This window comes from Suricata suricatta, chromosome 4 (assembly GCF_006229205.1).
Source record: "Suricata suricatta isolate VVHF042 chromosome 4, meerkat_22Aug2017_6uvM2_HiC, whole genome shotgun sequence".
Lineage (NCBI taxonomy): Eukaryota > Metazoa > Chordata > Mammalia > Carnivora > Herpestidae > Suricata > Suricata suricatta.
In genome coordinates, this window is record NC_043703.1 from 50,279,785 (window position 1) to 50,299,695 (window position 19,911).

General features: G+C 36.0%; 1 protein-coding gene across 4 annotated transcripts in view; it reads right to left on the reverse strand.

Moving 5' to 3' along the window:
- The window catches only part of ELF1 (E74 like ETS transcription factor 1), a 109,583-nt gene that overhangs the window by 55,155 nt on the left and 34,517 nt on the right, over positions 1-19,911 (reverse strand). For 2 of the 4 annotated variants that reach the window (XM_029936647.1, XM_029936645.1), the window contains exon 2: positions 17,776-17,892. The gene's annotated coding sequence lies outside the window, so the exon portion shown is untranslated. Of the gene's footprint in view, positions 1-5,332; positions 5,452-17,775; positions 17,893-19,911 lie in introns of all 4 variants that reach the window. The other 2 variants (XM_029936648.1, XM_029936646.1) reach the window with 2 other exon arrangements.

Sequence of the window (19,911 nt, forward strand, 5' to 3'; positions counted from 1 at the left end):
TGAAACCACGAACTGGGAGATCATGACCGGAGCCAAAGTCAGATGCTTAACCGACTGAGCCACCCAGGCACCCCTCAAATCCATTTATTTGTAAATACAAAGTGACACTCTACCAGTGACCAATGTGAACACATCTGTGTAAAGTTTAAGTTTCACTTTTTTTCCACTATAATGAGGTACCTTTTCTTACTAGGATTTCCACACAATTATGCTTTAATAAATGTTTTTCAAAAGTAAGCATAAGCATCAACATACCCACACCTTCAGGTACACACTTAACAACCTAAGAGTAATAAACGGAAACTGAAATGACTGCCCATGATCACTAGGTCACTTGTTGGGATGGAGACACATTCACTCTGGGGAGGTGGCTTTTGTTCATTTCTATATAGAAGCTCATAAATTAAAAATGTGTTTTAAAAAAGCTCTTGACTGATTTTATTGGCCTAATTAGGCCTCTGGTCCTCTGTCTTCTCTCCTTTCCACTCCTTCTCAGTAGTTGCATAGCTTATGGCACCAAGATGGGTCTTGGGAAGAAATTTTCTGGTTCTGGATCCAGAAGTATCACCCATAATGTTGGAGACACTTAAAGAAGAAAGCCCCTCTGCATCAACATCTTTTTGGTAACAGAGGAGACTGAACATATAGATCAATGATTCAGTTTCTCATGAGTGCACCGAGTCCCTGGGCCCAAGGCCTCATCATCTGAAAATGTCACACAAGTACAATGAGATTCCTAACCTTGTAAATCAGGACTCCGTCCAGGGGAACAGGACACAGTCTTGCCTCTAAATCTACCCACATTCTTTATACCATAATAGTTTGAAACAGATTTTACACACACACACACACACACACACACACACACACACACACAAAGTGGAAAAAAAATTCTCCATTTTGAGTTCAGCTCCTGATCTCCAAATCCATGCACTCAGCTATTAGTTATGTCCACGTGAGTGCCCCTCAAAGTCAATGTGTCTAAAACCTGTCCCAAACTGAACTTAATCATTTTATTCCTCAAAGTTGTGCTAGTATGAAAAAGACATGGGTACTCAGATTGAGGAGAAAAAAGATTTTTTTGCCTTACCCTAACAGAGGACAGGGTCATTGGTTAACTATATGTATTATATTTAGGAACATTTTACTGCATAAGTAATTCTTAAACCTATTTCATTTTCAAAGTGTCACAGCCTATGTAAAATAATAAGAAAAAATATATGTGAAAACTGTTTACCCAACATAGACATAAACAGTTAACTTATTTGCACAACTATGAGAAGCCACCTGGTTGAATGTCCACTAAAACAGTAAAAACTCCCCAACTTGGCTCTCATATCTTTCAACTGGGTCAGGATCATATTCTTATTCTTTCAAGACACACATCACAGGAGGGTCTCAACAATAAGGTTCCAAATTTCTTATCACCGAAATAAGCTGCAGATTTAAAGTCAAATAATAAAACAAGCAAAAACAGTTCAAAGAGCCCAAGCTCTGGAGTCAGGACCACCTGAGTTTGAATCTTCTGCACTGTGACTTTGGATAAGTTACTTACTTAGTGTCAGTCTCCCCTTTCTGTAAAATAGGTACAATACTTAACACCAAAATCTAGAGTTGCTGTGAAAATGCCATGCAAAATCCATATACAGAATGCCAGCCACATGATTTTTGCTCCATACACAATAGCTTCATTATCGTCTCAGTACAATGCAAGGGACATGTAACAGGTGCAAGCCACTTAACTGATTATTCCTAAGTCTCATTTCCATACTCCCTCTGAGTCTCCTTGACCACAGCTATTTGCTAGACTCCAACAAAGAATACTATAGCCCATTATCAACAAAATTATAATTCTATTCCAGTGCCTGAAAATTTGGCACCTCTTTGATAAATCCAGCTGCTTCTAGGCTAAGACCTCACCCTGTCTGGCAAGCTTCCCTTAACACAGAGTTCCATTATGCCCCTGTTCCAAACAACATGAATTTACTGATTGTAAACACAAAACCCTCAGCCACATAGATGGCTACTACAACCAACTCGGCCAGTTTCTGTCTCATTTATTATAAAATATTTCAGGCATTATAAAAACACGATAGTCAAAATCAGTTTTTAATACTTCTCACGCCTGCTTTCTTCATCCCTGAATGCAAATTTAAGTTTCCTTCGAAAGGGCTTTAAACACAAGAGTCTAAAAATCTATCAATTCATAATGATATTTAAAAACACATCATTGCTACGCCCTTGGAAGTTGCAGACCACCAACTCATACACTCACAATGAAAATTAATAAATAAAACAAATGACAAAAATGTTTCAGATTAAATCATTCTAGCCCCAAGGAGATAAAATTCACCAGCTTAGAGCAATAGGGTGCTTGAGTGACTACCTTTAATAAAACATTCAGACAGTGCTTGTTTATGTACGTATGAGTATCTAATGAACTGGAATTCTGTAGTAAACCCAGATGCTAAGTATCTGAAAAGAAAGAAATTTTTATGAAGTAGTAACCGAATAAAAGGTCCTTTTCAACATATAGACATACCCATCATAAGAAAAGCGAGTATATTTGAAAAAAACATTACAAGAAATACAATAAAAATGAAATAGAATAAGAAAAGAGGAAAAGAAGAAAAGCTATGCAAATTAAAATGAGAAGCAAGCAATAAACCTATATACTGTAATGGCTAGAATTTTTGTGTAATTCACCATAGTCAGGCCTTTTCGTGTGTTTTCTAATACATAGAATGCTTTACATTAGGTTCCAGAAGACATGAAAATAATGAATCAGCAGTACCAAGATACATTCTGTACAATAGTCCCAGGGCCTGCCCATTTTCAACCTAAAAAGTGTGAAATCATGTAATTTTAAAGCTGAAAAATATCTAAGGATTACCAAAAACAACGCATTCATTGACCAGCTAAAGAATTTGGGCCTGGCAGTCTGACTTGTCCAACATCACAAAGACAGTTAGTGGAGAAGAAAGCAAAAGAGGCTCAAATTCCCAGTCTAATTCTCTACTAATGTCCCTATATCTGCATTAATAGAACTTCATCAGTATCGTTCTTTAGCAGAATATCTGGAAGATAAGAAATCTCTGACACAAGTATTTATAGCAAAGGTCTCTATTCCATACAATCTCTTGGTACACGGTAAATCATTTTTGTTCATATTTTTAACCAGAACAACTTTAAGTAGAGGAGTTTGTGAGTTTTTCTATGATTGTTTTAAATCTTCAAGTTTTACTCTTGTTGCTCTTTCCCAAGCTCTATCATATTATACCATTAGTTTTTCCTTCACTGACCCTAAAAAATGAGAACATTTTAATAAAGCTTTTTATAAAGCTACCAAACTCATAAAAATATGTTAAATTTTAAATAACATTATGCTTGCTAGTTCTTTGAATACAGTATTTCTATAGCTTACATTTTTAAAAACATGAATATGGAAAAAATGATTTAAAAAAAGACACCAAAATGTAGTTACAGTTAAGTAACCAGATTTGAACTTCCTCAAACAAGGGCGGTTAGTCTCTCAGTTCCTACTGAGTGAGAAAGAAAGAGAGGAAAAAAAAAGGGGGAGGCACCAATTGTAAAATAAATCTCACTCTATAGCCCTGTCTAAATCATGTGCTATATACACAGAAGTTAAAAAAATACAAATTAATGTCACAAGAGGAATAAATCATTTCCCACTGTGCTCACATATTATTTCAAACGTTCACAAGACTTAAGAAAATTTAGAAGTTTAAAAATATGTCAGGGCGCCTGGGTGGCTCAGTCAGTTAAGCCTCTGACTTAGGCTCAGGTCAGATCTCACATTTGTGGGTTCGAGCCCCGGGTCAGGCTCTGAGCTGTCTGAGCTGTCAGCACAGTGCCTGGAGCCTGCTTCTAGTTCTGTGTCTCCTTCTCTCTCTGCCCCTCCCCCTCTCATGCTCTGTCTCTCTCTGTATCAAAAATAAATAAAACATTTTAAAAAAATGTCCTTGAAATCTATATAAGTACTATATAGGTTATATATAACCAGCACCATCTTCTAAATAGCTATCCTGCCTTAAGCATCTTTCATTGCAACTTGGAGGGGAAGCAAGGGGAATGGAAGTACCTAAAACTTTTTCTAAAGTATAATTTTGCTTTCACATGAATGAAGCACAAATTGGTGGGGATTTTTGGTATAGAAAGCCTCAGTCAGGCTTCCAGCTGAAGCAGGCCATGGAAACATGAACAAGCTCACCTTACCCCAAACATGTTAAGGTCATCTCACTCGCAGACAGACAGACAGACAGACAGACACACACACACACACACACACTCAATATGATCAAGCCAAGCAGGATGACTTCTCCACGCTTTCGAAAGCCTTTTTGCTGACACCCCGATGGACAGTTCCAGGACTCTGAGGGCAGGCCGCAATTAGTCACTGCCTAGACCTGAAATTCCGGTTCTTTCACATTGTTCTCCACTTTCCATCCCTGGCCAGTTGGGGCTACCTGGTGTCAGGTTACACTCAGGCAGCATTTACAGCACCTTGCAAAACAGCCAAACAGATCACATACCTAGACCTGTCAATACCTGCAATCCCAAGATTAACCCTTTTTCTGAGCATTTACTGAAAACAAGAGAATTTAAAACCAAACAAAGAAAAATATCCAACAGTAATCCAATATTGTTTTAACTTTGGTCATAAAAAAATTTACCTGCTTTCCCATCAAAATGCTTGAAAGTGATAATTATCAATCAAAATGTCATTAATTGTTGATTTTTATTACCCAGATGAACTAAAGGAAGCTTTTTCCCTCCGGCACCCCAAACCTGACTCTCACAGAAACACACCTATGCAGTGAACACAAACGTGCTAAAATGTGCTTATCAGCAAAACCAGTCCAGCAGTTAAAAAACTTTTTTCTCTGTTACAAACAAGAATCAACTTGCAAGGAAATTCTATTTCATTTCTGTGTTGGTTCATTCACCTGGTTAATATATTCATCCTCTTAGAAAATGCTCACTAGTGCAATGGTTCCCCTATCTGAGCACACAGCAGGCTCCCATCAGGAACAGTGTTTCGCTCTGGCCCAGACTGCAGGGGGAAAGCCAGTGATGGGTTGTTTAAAGGTTCCCTAGGAGATTCTGCAGCACGCCATACCTCTCCACACCTCCAACTCCTACACGACACACCACTCTTTTGGAATAAGCTATATTGTGTCATATGAAGTTCCACTCTTTTGGAGAGACACACTGTCCATCCAGCCTACCACTCTTACTCTAGCTCCCCTGGAGTGGTTCTTTATCCAGCAACAGAAGCAACTTAGCAAAGATAAAAATACCAGCAACTTACTGTTCTACTGCCTCCACTGCCTATAGGAAAACTTCAGATCCATTAACAGGGATTAGTGGTTCTTCATTGCGTAGCAAAAGGCATGAGAAAACGTGGTCAGATTTGTAAAACAGGATCATCTAAATAGCATAAGGACTGAAAATAGTGAAAAGGAATATTCCATGGATTAAGTTTAAAAGCATCCCTCTGTTACAATTTTACTACTCTTTACCTTCATCTCAGAAAAAGGTATTCCAGCATTTCTGCATTTTATTGTCCTCATGGTCCCCCAACCCCATGCCAGTATTAAAGAAGCCAAAGTCAGGGGCATCTGCGTGGCTCAATTGGTAAAGTGTCCCAATTTTGGCTCAGGTCATGATCTCACCATTTGTGAGTTCGATCCCAGCATCAGGCTCTGTGCTGACAGCTCAGAGCCTAAAGCCTGCTTCAGATTCTGGGTCTCGCTCTCTCTCTGTCCTCCCCTGCTTGCGCTCTGCCTCTCTCCATCTCTCTCTCTCAAAAATAAACATTAAAAATAGAGAAGCCAAAGTGTGCTGCCCTATCATCCCCCCAACCCCAACACTATATGCACCACTCTTTTCCAGGCTTCTCTCTGTGCTCACTGCTCAGTCCAGATCTCTCCATGCATTCTTAGCTGGTCACAATCTTTTATACCTGTGGCATTATTGGGTCCTCTTCAAAATCATAGTGAGACCAGACTTAAGAATATCAACTCCAGGGGCATCTGGTGCCTCAGTTGGTTAAGCAACCAACTCTTGATTTTTGCAGGTCATGATCTCACAGTTTGTGGGATTGAGCTTCAGGTTGGGTTTGTGCTGACAGCTGACAGCAGAGAGCCTAGGTGGGATTCTCTCTCTCTGCCTATCCTTGCTCTGGCTTGTGTTCCTTCTCAAAATGAACAAACATTAAAAAATAAAGAAAGAAAAAGAATATCAATGCCAGAGAAGCAAAAATGTTTGCACCTTTTCCCAAGTCACCAAGGTTGATGGATTTTAAGATTCCTTGTATACAAAATTTCCCACTCCCCACATAGAAGACCCCTAATGACCTAATTGTTTTCATAGTTTTACCCCCTTTCTTCTTTAAATAGATATCTATCTTAAATAAGTCTTGATTTAATCAAACAATTCTGGTGCTCCATGTCAAGATCCTTAAAACGAAATTCTTCCTATCACTGTCCTTACAACTGTCTGGCAATCACCTAAATTCTAAACTCAGTGGCACCAAAACACTAGGCCCAAACAAAACTGCAAGATGAGAGATAAGAAAGTAGAAGGTCAAGGGTTTAATACTGTAACATATATATTTAAAATACACATATGCAACATTTATAAATTATACACGTAGTTTATCTTCCAACTGTACAAATCTTAGAAGCAAACTTCTACTACTACTACTCATAAGAAACATGCAAATTTATAATATAGAATAATTAAAATATTAGGCCTTCCACCTTTCATAACATAATTGCTCACTCAAATTTTAAATCCTATGAATCCATTTCAGTTACTGTTAACTGAAGTGCATCAACACCTTGTATTAGGTATTCTCTGAGAGGGAACAGTTTTGTTACGCTTATCTTATATCCAGAGTTAATCAGAAGCTCCCATAGCATCCATTTTTAAAAGAAACCATGCTTCTACTATTGACTTAGTGGTAAAAAGTTGATAAATATTTACTGATCTTCCCCTAAACTCAGTACCATGGTAAATACAAAGATAATGTATGGCTTTGTTCCCATGATACGTACAATTTAGTTCAGGAAAGAAGAAACAATAGCTGAACACCAAAAGGTAGTATGAAATTAAATGCTCATAAAGCTCGTCAGTACTACAGCACTTCAGAAGAGAGGATGGTCAAACAGGTCAAGGAGCACTGACAGACAACAAAGGACCTAAAGTCAATCTTTTAAAGGAAAGTAATAGGATATGGAGAGACTAAGGGAAAGGATAAGATAAAGAATAGCATGAGTGTGTATGTGCATGAATGCTGAAACACAGAAGGCAGAGAATCAAAACTGACCTGAAGACACTTAACAGCCTGACAAGAGCTAAGACGGGTCAATAGGAAATGGTAGAAAATGTGGTTAAATAAGCAAAGCAAAACCAAATTATGGAGTCTTGAAAGTCAGGAAGTAGTATTTGGCTTGATTTGGGAAGAAAGAGAAAATACCTGGAGGTTTTCAAATCAAGTGACAACAACAGAGCAGTCCCTATGAATACAAAGCTCAATGCAAGTCACATGCGTGGGATCTGGTAACTACTATCCAAAAATGATGGGAGCAGCTTAAACAACATTCCACAACTTGATTGCTACACTGATAGCTTCCAGCACCAATGTGTACACTGCCCTCCTTAAATTCTTCTCTAATTACTTATGGAGATTTTCAACAATGGTTTTTTAATTTTTTTTTAATGTTTATTTATTTTTGAGAGACAGGGAGAGAGCATGAGCAGGGGAGGGGCAGAGAGAGAGGGAGACACAGAATCCAAAGCAGGCTCCAGGCTCTGAGCTACCAGCACAGAGACTGATGCGGCGCTTGAACCCATGAACAAAGAGATCATGACCTGAACTGAAGTCTGACACTTAACCGACTGAGCCACGCAGGAGTTCTCAACAATGGTTTTTAAACTGCCTAGAGTGTTGGAAAATAGTTTAAAACAAAATTCACTTAACTAATTTACTTAAGTTTTTGTTCTTTGCCTAAAGACTGGAAGAGAGGGGAAACAAAAAATAAGGTTTTCAAAAAATATTAACATTACCACATAACCTTTCTTATAAGTTATTCATTTGAACATCAAAACTACCCTATATCCATTTGAATAAGAAATGGAAATTTGAAATATGTGAACTAGTTGAATCTAGAGATGGTTGTATTTTGTCATTTAGTATTAAATCTTTTGAACAAATGATGCCAATTTAGTTACTAAATGAAGAAAGATGTAATATTCATGACAGACAGAAATTGCTTAGTCACTTAAAAGGGACTGCTATCACCAACATTCAAGGAGTCTTTACTTTCTTCCAGAGAGATGGCCAGAAGAGAAGTGCTCTTGTGAAAACATGTAGTTGACCAAGTAAGGGGGCATTAAACCTGCTCTTTGATAGAGGTATTTTCTGCTTTAGGGCTTTGCCTTTCTCTCGGAAAGTTCAAGAGTTGAAAGTCACCTTAGTAGATGTAATAGGCACTTATTAAATTTTTAAAATACACTTTTACATAAAAAAACATCCAGAAATTGTACAAGAGCATAGAAAGGTTTATTTATCTTATCATTTGTTAGTAATATCTAACGTCTAAAAAGTGCTTTACAATTCACAAAGCAAAACATATATGCTACCTTTACTTAATTCTTAAACATTTATGAGAAGCACTGAAAGTTTTAAAAAGACTACTTTTTCCAAAGTAGAGATAATGTAAGGGGGAAGGGACATTCCAGATAGAACAGGCAAAGGTAAACTTAAATGCTTTAATCATGGAATCAAAATAGCAATTTAATGAAAACAATCATTTTCCTAAAAGGACACAGGATGTAGTATCAGAAGATGTGCATTCAAATCCTTGTTTTTCCATCTACCATATTTTCTCGAATAAGCCAAGCTCTATAACCTTCCTTTTGTCATTTTAAAATGGTACCATAAAATGCTTTAAATACTTTAAAGAATCTGGATATGCCAAACTACAAAAATAAATGCTTAAATACTAAAATTCTGAGATAAAAATATCAGCTTATCACTTCATACTGAATGTACATTATATATACAAATTTGAAAGCCAATCTCTGATGACCTATAAAAATTTTATAAAAGGGGGCACCCAGGTGGCTTAGTCAATTAAGTGTCCAATTCTTGATTTCTGGCTGGGTCATGATCTCTTGTGGTTCCTGGGTTCAAACCCTACATCAGGTTCCACTCTGGGAATGCAGAGCCTGCTTGGGATTCACTCACCCCCCTCTCTCCCAGTCCCTCCCCCAACCATACTTTCTCTCTCAAGATAAATAAATTTAAATTTTTTTCACAAAAATAAATACATTTTAAATAAAAAATTTAATTTTCTATATCAAGCATCTAATTGTAATCCATAGTCCTTATAATAGAAAACAAGCCTGCAACATAACTAGAATTAACAAGTGACACAAGTTTAATGAAACAAGCCTTATACTTAACTGGTCTCCCTAATGGGAAATTAAAGCAGCAATTGTACATCTGTGTCTCTGTTCCTCTCATCGTGGTTTAACCGACAGGAAGCAGAGAACAAGATATGGCATACAAACGTCAAGTATTTCCTGCCTTCTCTGCTACATCTTTAAGTCTTGTTTTATAAATAGTCCAATAGTTTATGAAAAATGTATCAAAGTATGGTCAAATACACCATACAAATGGTGAAGAGTGTTTATGAAAACAGAGCAAATGAAAAGGTATTCTGAGGTTGAGATCTAAGTTGCACACAAAACCTCATTATTAGTGTTTTCTGAAAAAGTATTCTTAAGAGTAAACATCTTACAAATTCAGGCTTAAAACCACAATGACTGAGTAAAAAATCAAGCATCTGAACAACAGAACAAGCCCTCAAACTGGTTAGATAAGTAACACTTGACCACCTAGATAAGTAAAAGATAAGTACCCCCTTAAAAAAAATTTAACCTTCAAGCAATAGACTCAAAACACAGCAGGACAGATTACCTGCCTCTCTGATCTTTGGTCACTTTGGCTTCTAGTCAGCACTCTTCCCAAATTATAATCTGTGTCCCCCACAACGAAGCTATCTCTACTCCCTTGCCCAAATTGACTAATATTACCTACTCATTTATGTTCAATTCTCAACTATTACACAAACTAAATAAAACTCTATTCTCAAAAGGCAAATTCTTACTGCTCTAAGTCACTTTAAGCAAACTTCCAATTAATTACAACTGAAACAGAGATGCTTACTGTTCATCATGCCAAGCCACCTTCCAAACTAATAATGCTTAAGAATCACCTCAGTTCATCACTCAGCTGCCTCAGTCTATTGAAGCCTGGGTGTAATGCAGCCATCTTCACCATTCATACTGGTCAATTCTCACTTACCACAACTACATTTTACCAGAATTCAGGGCTATTCCTTTCTAGGTCAATGTTCAAAATGACTCAATATTTTACTGCACATAAGCCCAACTTGAGCTTCCTGTGTCCTTTCTTTCCTAAACAAAACTTAGCATGCACTTAATAGTAAACTTCAAGCATGGCACCGTGCTCCCGAAGTAACATTTCTTAAATCAATGGCTTGGAAAACAATTTTCTTACCCAGGATTTTTCAGTGGAAGGGTCTAGTTCATTCTTGTCAAGAGTGTATGAGTTATTAGTGCTTTCTTTGCCTGTCTTTAGCACATTGCTGCTCTTACTTGTAAATGTATTATTACCTTAATTGTCCCCCAAAATTTAGGAATAAATGCTCCCTGAACCCCAAGGGAAGTATTCATTCCCACAGCCTCTGACTCTGTGGTTTGGTCAATCACCCTAAATGGTGGGAGGTCTCAGAGCATCTAAGAACCTAGTATCCACCACCTTCTCAAAATTCAACTATGGTAACAATGGCGTGCAACCGTTTGATTGTAACGAAGCCAAGAGTGTGTTACGCCTTCTCTTTCAGTTTATTCCTCAGACTAAGGGGTTGTAAATTATTCTGTAACAATACACAAATTTGTCTCTGACCCACAGATCAAAGGATCAAACAGAACATCTAACATAGAATGTTCATATCATAAAACATTTTCAGTAAGGTTATTTACAAAATAAATCATCCGTTTCTAAATGCAAACTGCTTCAAATGGTCTCTCAAATTAAAACACACATAACATTAATTTTAATTACTCTAGTTTAAATCTAAAATGTTTACATTAATTTTCTTTAGGCTTTCATATATAAGCATGTATTTTGTGTGGTATATTTTAAACTTTACAAAAATAGTACCATACCATATATATTCACCTAGTATACCGTAACAGATGTAAAACACAAAATTTTGAATAAACACAAAGATTATCTGGAAAGAAATTTGAAACATTAAACATTCTCTAGACTTAGTGCTTAGAAAATTATTATTACTGAAAACAAGTCATGATTATTAGGTTTCCACTGTAACAAAAAAAAAAAGATCTAAGATCTACAAAGCAGCCTATCTTCAATGATGGCTCTCACAAAAAGTGTTTGACTTTCTGCGAAACATAGCTAGTTCACTATAAGACAACCATGTGTACAGATCTTTACAGGAAGCCCGGTGGGTCTAACAGTAACAGTTTCTGACAGCTTAAAGGCTACATCCTCCAGTACTGACAGTGATGATTCCACCTGCATGAATATGTTCTCAACTGCAACGAAAAAATCTCTAGATGTTTTTAGAAACGTACTTCTTTAATTCACTCTGAAGCTAAATAATATACAGCAACTCGAAGTTCTCCCCAATTAAGAACAACACAATAATGACATTATGAAAATGCCAACGAGGAAGTGAATCTACAAGAAGTGAATGTGAAGGCATATTTCACCCATTTCTATAAAGCATATAATAATGATTGATACTGATATTGATCCTTTTATACTGAAAATTAAACTCAGACTTACTACACAAGAAATCCCTTGGACCAGAAAAGCAGCCAGCAACTGCCTTCTTAGCCTTTTAATTTCCCTTTTCTTAAACATAAAATCAACTAAATGAAAATGTTGAGGGTCAGGATCAATACTTTCACTTTCTTCCAGAAATCTTGATTTTGTGTTAGAGTGGCACCCAACATAGAAAAATACTGCATTATCAGCTTATATTTAACATTAACTTTCACAAATTTATATTCTATCATAGAACCGTGTAAAATTATCAACACTTAGTTAACTAATCCCCATTTTTGGACACTTGGGACTATTTCTAATGTGGCCATATTACAGCAATTCCTAAAATGTACTCCTCAGAGCCACAGAGGATCCATAAACCTTTTCAGAGAGTTCATGAGGTCAAAACTATTTTCAGAGTAACACTAGAGTATTATTTGCCTTTTTGCACCATGTTCACATTTACACTAATAGTGCAAAAGCAAAGGTGAATGTAGCTGTTAGTGCCTTAGCATGAAGCAGGGCTAGGTCACCAAACCATATTTGTCATTGTAAAAAAAGGTAGTTTCACTTAAGAATGTCCTTGACAAAAAGTAAAAACGATTTCTTAATCTCAAACATTAAATACATGCCTATTTAACAATAAAATAGGAAGTATGCATAAAGTGCTTCTGTCAAATTCTAAAATAGAGTGTTGTCTTGAGAAAAAGCACTAATTATTTGAGTTACGCTATCTTTATTTCATGGGACACCATTTTTACTTGAAAGAATTACTTATTATTCATAATTGGGTATTTGGCAGACATGTTCCCCAAAATAATAAAGTGACCCTGTCACTTCAAGGAAAACAGCATTTGTCACCAATGATAAAATGCAAGCTTTTAGAAGTACCTGGATGGCTCAGTTGGTTGAGTGCCCAACTTCAGCTCAGCTCAAGATCTCTACAGGTTTTTGAGTTCAAGCCCTGCATCAGGCTCTCTGCTGTCAGAACAGAGTCTGCCTCTCATCTTCTGTCCCCCACTCCCTCTGCACCAACCCCTGCTTGTGCTCTCTTTCAAAAATAAGTATAACCTTTAAAAACAATGTGAGCTTTCAACTGAAAATCAGAATTTTGGAAAATTTATATCCACTACTTTGGGTTTATTAGCTTTTCCAATACTTAAAAAGACTTTTTGATAAGATTGGTACACTGTTTTTTAAAACATTTTTTAATGTTTGTTTATTTTTGACAAAGACAGAGCACGAGGTATGGAGGGCAGAGAGAGAGGAAAACACAGAATCCTAAACAGGCTCCAGGCTCTAAGCTGTCAGCACAGAGCACGATGCAGGGCTCGAACTCACAAACCATGAAATCATGCCCTGAGCTGAAGTCCGACACTTAACTGACTGAGCTACCCAGGCACCCCTAGTATTCTTTAAAAATATTTTTCAGGGGGGTGGTGGAAAAAAAATATTTTTCAGAAAGAGAGAAAGAGAGAGACAGTATGAGTTGACAAGGGCAGAGAGAGAGGGAAATACAGAATCTGAGGCAGGATCCAGGCTCCAAGCTATAAGCACAGAGCCCCACGCAGGGCTGAACTCAAGAACTGTGAGATGATGACCTGAGGCGAAGTCAGGCGCTTAACCAACTCAGCCACCCAGGCACCCCATAAGATTGGTACAGTATTAAAGAATGTGATTCTTAGAGGCGCCTGAGTGGCTCAGTTGGTTAAGCATCCGACTCTCGATTTCAGTGCAGGTCATGTTCTTATAGTTCATTAGTTTGAGCCCTACAACTGGCTCTTAGCACAGAGCCTGCTTGGGATTCTCTCTTTCCCTCTCTCTCTGTCCCTCCCTCACTTCTGCTCTTTCTCTCTCTCTCAAAATAAATAGATAAACATTTTAAAAATGTGGTTTTAAAAACTATTATGTCAACATTTGGAATACTCAGTTGAATGTTACAAAATCTTGCTTAGGAAAACATTAATTCATTCAAAGTGCAAGGCAGACAAATGGACTTTAATGTTACCGAGGACAAAAAGTTTATTAGTAGGGTTTCAGAGTCCCTTTGCACCTTTAAGAGACTAGGATTTGTTGAGTTTTGATGTAGTATTACAGAAGAAATCCACAATCATCTGAAGCTATAAAATACATCTCCCTTTTCCAAGCAGACATCTATATTAGGCCAAATTGTCTTCACATTCTTCAACCAAAACAACATATTGCAACAGATTTAATGTAGAAGCAGATATGAAAATCTAGCTGTCTTCTGTTATGCCAAAGATTAAAATAAAGATGTGCATTTCTTTCCATACAGTTTTTGTTTTGGAAAACATAGTTGTCTTTTATAAAAATAATTAATTTAACATGTAATGTTTTTATTAAGAAATTAATGTATCAATATTAAAAATTTGTTTACTGAATTTTGAGACAGAGAGAGAGAGGCAGGGAGAGACAGAGTGTGAGCAGGGAAAGGGCAGAGAGAGTGGGAGACACAGAATCTGAAGCAGGCTCCAGGCTCTGAGCTGTAACTCATCAATCATGAGATGATGACCTGAGCCGAAGTTGGATGCTCAACTGACTGAGCCACCCAGGTGCTCCATATATCAATATTTTAAAACCGTGTTTTAATTTCTTTTTAATTTTTTCTTTAATGTGTATTTACTTTTGATAGTGAGAGAGTGAGTGAAAGACAGTGAGAGTGAGAGAGAGAAAGTGTGTGCAAGCGGGGAAGGGGCAGAGAGAGAGAGACAGACAGACAGACACAGACACACACACACACACACACACACACACACACACACACACACACAACAGAATCTGATAGCTCAGAGCCTGACATGGAGCTCAAACTCACGAACCACAAGATCATGACCCAAGCCAAAGTTGGACACTTAACCAACTAAGCCACCCAGGTGCCCCGTGTTTTAATTTCTAATATTGGTAAATACTGATAAATGTAACTCACATGAATAAGAGTTCGTTGGGATCCTCCATAATTTTTAAGAGTATAAAGAAGACAAATTTTGAGAAGATATAAAGTATAAAACTTGTAAACTGCTACACTATTAAAACCAGTGGTTCAAATATCTTCATAGCTTAATCTGTGTTCCCATCCTTAAATTTTCTTTACGATAGAGTTCTACAACTGAGATCATTATGTCAAAGCATCTGATAGAAGTCAATTGGCTCTCCAGAAGGTTTTTCAATTAATATTTCTATCACTAGAATACACGCAGGCACATTTAATGGTGTTCTCACCATTCTACAATACTTTAATTTTTTGTCAGTATGATGGGCAAAAAAAGTAATTTCATTTAATTTGCATTCCTTTACTACAAATTTAATATTTAATATAATAATTTAAACATAAGTAATTATATTAAATATACATTACATATTTACATATCACTATAATTAATACCTTATAATGTATTACATATAAATACCCCAATTTACTTTTTTTTTTTTTTACATTTATTTATTATTGAGAGACAGAGCACAGATGGGGTAGGGGCAGAGAGAGAAGGAGACACAGAATCCGAAGCAGGCTGCAGGCTCTGAGCAAACTGTCAGCATGGAGCCTGATGTGGGGCCCGAACCCACGAACTGCGAGATCATGACCTGAGCCAAAATCGGTCGCTCAGCCTACTGAGCCGCCCAGGCGCCCCAATAATACCTCAATTTTAGTAACTTTTGCTGTTGTTGTAGAAAGAACTTGGAGGGGCACAAATAAATATATGGTAAAAGTGATCACCTAAGTGATCATCATTGGGGGGAAAAAACCTCCAAACTAATGTTTTTATTTTAGTTCTGGTATATATAAAACTCTCCTTTATTACTAGTAGAAAAAGGACTAAATCAAATGCTGTAAGCACCAGTGATCTATTCAAGTACCCTATCTTACGCAAGTTACTTACCCACAGTTTCCTAAATAAAATTTAAGAATGGGAAAAAATCTGTAAGAATGATATTTAAGCCACTGGTTGCAATCATGAGCATTCTTTTACTGTCAAGATCCATTTATACTCTTAAAAGTCACTTAGGACCAAAGAACTTTTGTTTCCATGGGTTATATTTGTCAATATACAAATTCTTTACAAGGATGAACTATTATTTATTAAATGCCCTTTATAGAGATTCTTTCTCAGAAGAATACTATATCGAAGAGAAAACTCTCTGGGATATAGTTTTTGCCTGGTAAAATAAAGCTTTTGAAAATATAAGTTCTAGAATGCTTTCTTTATCTCAGTATATCCCAAAAAACATTTTGAGGGCCACTAATCTATTTGTAACTTTCTCTAATCTTTGTATACATTATAGTACATTTTAAATGGAAGTCTATTAATAGAGTATATAATTTATGAATAAAGTGTCTATGTTCACTGTTGTATTCCCTAGCATCAAGAATAATGCCTAACAGATAGTAAAAAAATTGTTCAATGAATCAATAAATTATACAGAATGAGAATTTAATAAAAAAATTTTCAGAAGACCCCTGAACTACCTGACTTATAGAATCCTTCTTAATCAGGGGGTAGCTGGGTGGCTTAGTCAGTTGAGAGTCCAACTTTGGCTCAGGTCATGATCTCATGGTTTGTGAGTTCAAGTCCTGCATGGGACTCTCTGCTGTCAGTGTAGAGCATGCTTCAGATCCTCTGTCCCCCTCACTCTACCCCTCCCCGCTAACTTACTACTTACTTTCTCTTTCTCATAAAGAAACAAACAAAAAAGAATCCTTCTGAACCATAAAATCCTATGACTTCTACTTTAATTTGTTCTTCTTTGTTCCTGCCACTACTTATATAGACACTATGGGAAATATCTTAGAAAAGAGAGCCAAGAGATGATTATGAAAGCGAAAATCTGGATTAAGATCTATGTATTCACTTTTTTACAGCAATTCCTACAATTGTATTATTAAATTTTGGAAATATTACATAGAGAATCCACATCAATTTTCTAACAACAAAAAAACCCCCACTAACAATACACAAATTGCTACCATTATAGTAAGGATTTTAAGGAAGCAAGATGAAACGATTATGTTAATAAATCTGGTTAGATGCAAAAGTCTGATTTAGGGTATTAGTTCATTAAAGTTTATCAGTATCAATTAGTACACTACCAACTGTTTGTGTTTATGAATCTTTTTGTTCTGAAATATGTTTTTGAATAATATTTTAATGTGGGATGATTCTAAATGCTCAATTATTTCTGGCAAACTATAGTTCCAACTTGTTAATGGATTTCGATTGGAAGTTACCATCAGAAGTATGCGTAGGGCCATCTTGTTAGTTCTATGGGATACACACAGTCTTATAAAACTTAGTTCTTAATCTAGCTAATCTTCTAGTAAAGCAGGAAGTTAACTTTTTTTATGATGTAGAGCTTATTCACCATTTTAAAAAAATTACCTTCTAAAAATAAAAAATTTTTTAAATTAAAAAATAAAAATCAACTTCCTCTCCACATCCAATTAACATTATTTTTCAATGATTTATAAATGTGGGACAAAAATAAACTACCCCTTAGACAGGAAAATTTATTATGAAATAGCTTTACAGTGATATTTTACCATAATCTGCTTCAGATTCTTAAGGGGAAAAAAATCCACATAGAGCTAAAGCCTGCTATATATCCCCTTTCTAATCTCATTTTATCCCTCCCAACTATCCTAAATTTGTTATCCCTATCTGTCCATATTGTTATGCCTTTAATACATATGTATCAATAATATTGTTTTTATGTACATAACTGGGACTATATTGTATCAGTTGTATTAAAATCTTAATTCAAAATTGTTTGAAGTAACTCCAATTAATAAATGAAAGGCACGGTAAACTTTTTAGTGGTCAAATATATTGATGTCTCCAACTTACTCTGAAATGCATCAATTGCCCATCTGTTTAGGGTCCTCAAGCATTTTACTCCCCAGGACAATACACCACAGTAAGATGCTGAATGGGTTAGAAGGCATCAATGGCAGGCATCTGTTCCTAGGAAAGAAAATGAAGAACTTTAAATTATCTTAAACCAGGCATTCTCTCCATACTTTTTATAAACTTCTTTCAGACCTAAGTATGATGATACTGCCTTAGAGAACTCTTGCGCATATGTTCCACAAACCATTTGCAAGAATGTTTACAAACTAACTAGAAATAATCTAATGTCCTCAACAAGAAAGAGTGACTACATTCTGGTCTGGACAGACAATGGAATATAATGTGGCAATTAAAATTAATTAAAATAATCTCACAGAGTTGAATGAAAGAAGCAAGTCACTACAGAATATATATGGTGTGATTCTATTTACATGGGAAGTTCAAAGGGGTAAGAGTATAATGAAAAAAGGATAGTAATCATTTTTAAGAAGAAACAAACATGGGGCAGGAGTGGGGACTTCTAACATATTGAGCCTATTTCTTAACCTAGGTTGTGATACAGGTAAACACGCTGCAATTATACTTAAACTATATATGTTTTATACATTCTCCCACATGCACATTTAAGTTAAAAAAAAAAAAAGAAAATGAATCACCTAGAATTACAATACTCGGCTTCATTTAGTATTTTGATATAAAATATAAAGATGTACATAAGCTAACAGTTATTAATTCAACACCTCATATTTATAGTTTTACTACAAAATTTTTTAGTTTCACTGTTCATATGACTGCTTTCTAAAACACAGAAAACAACCAATTTCCCTTAACTTAAATTTTTTAAATTATACAACTCTGCATAAACGTAAGGCCCTATATGACTGGGCATCCATTAGATAATGAACTTCACATGATTTTTTACCTTGTAAAATCATAATAGTTCCTGCTACCTTGAAGAACTTCTACTATACAGGGTAAAGGGCTGGACAAGGATAAATCCAAGAAAATAAATTTTTGAAAAACCCCAAAAACTTCTCTAAGGAGTGGCTGCCTGTGAGAAGCAGGACTGAGAATGGTAAGAGGGAGAGGAGGGAGGCTGCTTTCCATTACAGCTTCTTCTATTCCTTTAGATTTTAAACAATGTGTATATATTACGTTCACCTTTTAATGTAAAATCTTTTGAATCAGTCTTCAAACTCTAGAAGGCGTTCATACTGTTTATAGTTGCATTTTTTTTTACACTAGCAATTCACTTCAGGCTGTAAAATACAGAGATAAAAAAAGAGCTGACACCCTACTATTTGGCAATTAAAGGGCAAATGAAAGAAATAGATAGCTGAATTCCTATAGCAGAGAGAGAATGAAAATGAAAATGAAAAGAGAAGTTTAGGAAGAGTCTTCTCACGATAATAGTGTTAATTCAGATATTTATAACTGGAAGAGAGGAAATAAAAATGCTTCTGCACAGAAATTTATACAACCAAGGATCAGCTGCATAACTTATTCCTCGCCACCAAAAGAGCAAGTAGCTCACGAGTTACATTTCTGTAAAAGGTAAAATGCCTAGACATTTGTATAGACCAAGAGCTACTTTTACTATAGTATACAGACCATTTGAGAAAACACAAAAGAGATGACACAAAAAACCTTCTCTTTAGTAGATTCTCATACTAATGGGAGAGAGACTGCTGCAATAGTTGAAAACTGCCCTAACCATTTCAGTTGACTCAATGAGATTACTAATTCAATTTCTACCATCCAAATGAAGCAGCTGCAAAGCAAAGGAACAAACGATTCTGGCCAAACTATGGAAGCAATAATTATTTTCACACCATTCAACTAATGGACTGTTCTTTTCATCCCTATAAGATCCAGTGAATACTTATGTCCCATTAGATGAGACATAATATAAGATAAAGCCTACAAATATGCAATCAGTGATAAGAGTTAATGTCCAAAGAAACATCAATCATGTCCAAGCATGACATGGTATTTAAAAAAATAAACCTTCCCAGACTCAAACAACTACAAATAATAATAGTGTATTTCGCAGCACAGCAAGATTTTCAAACTCTGTAAATGCTACCCTAAATCAGGAAGGGATTTTTGCCTAGAATTCCAAAGATCAGGGAA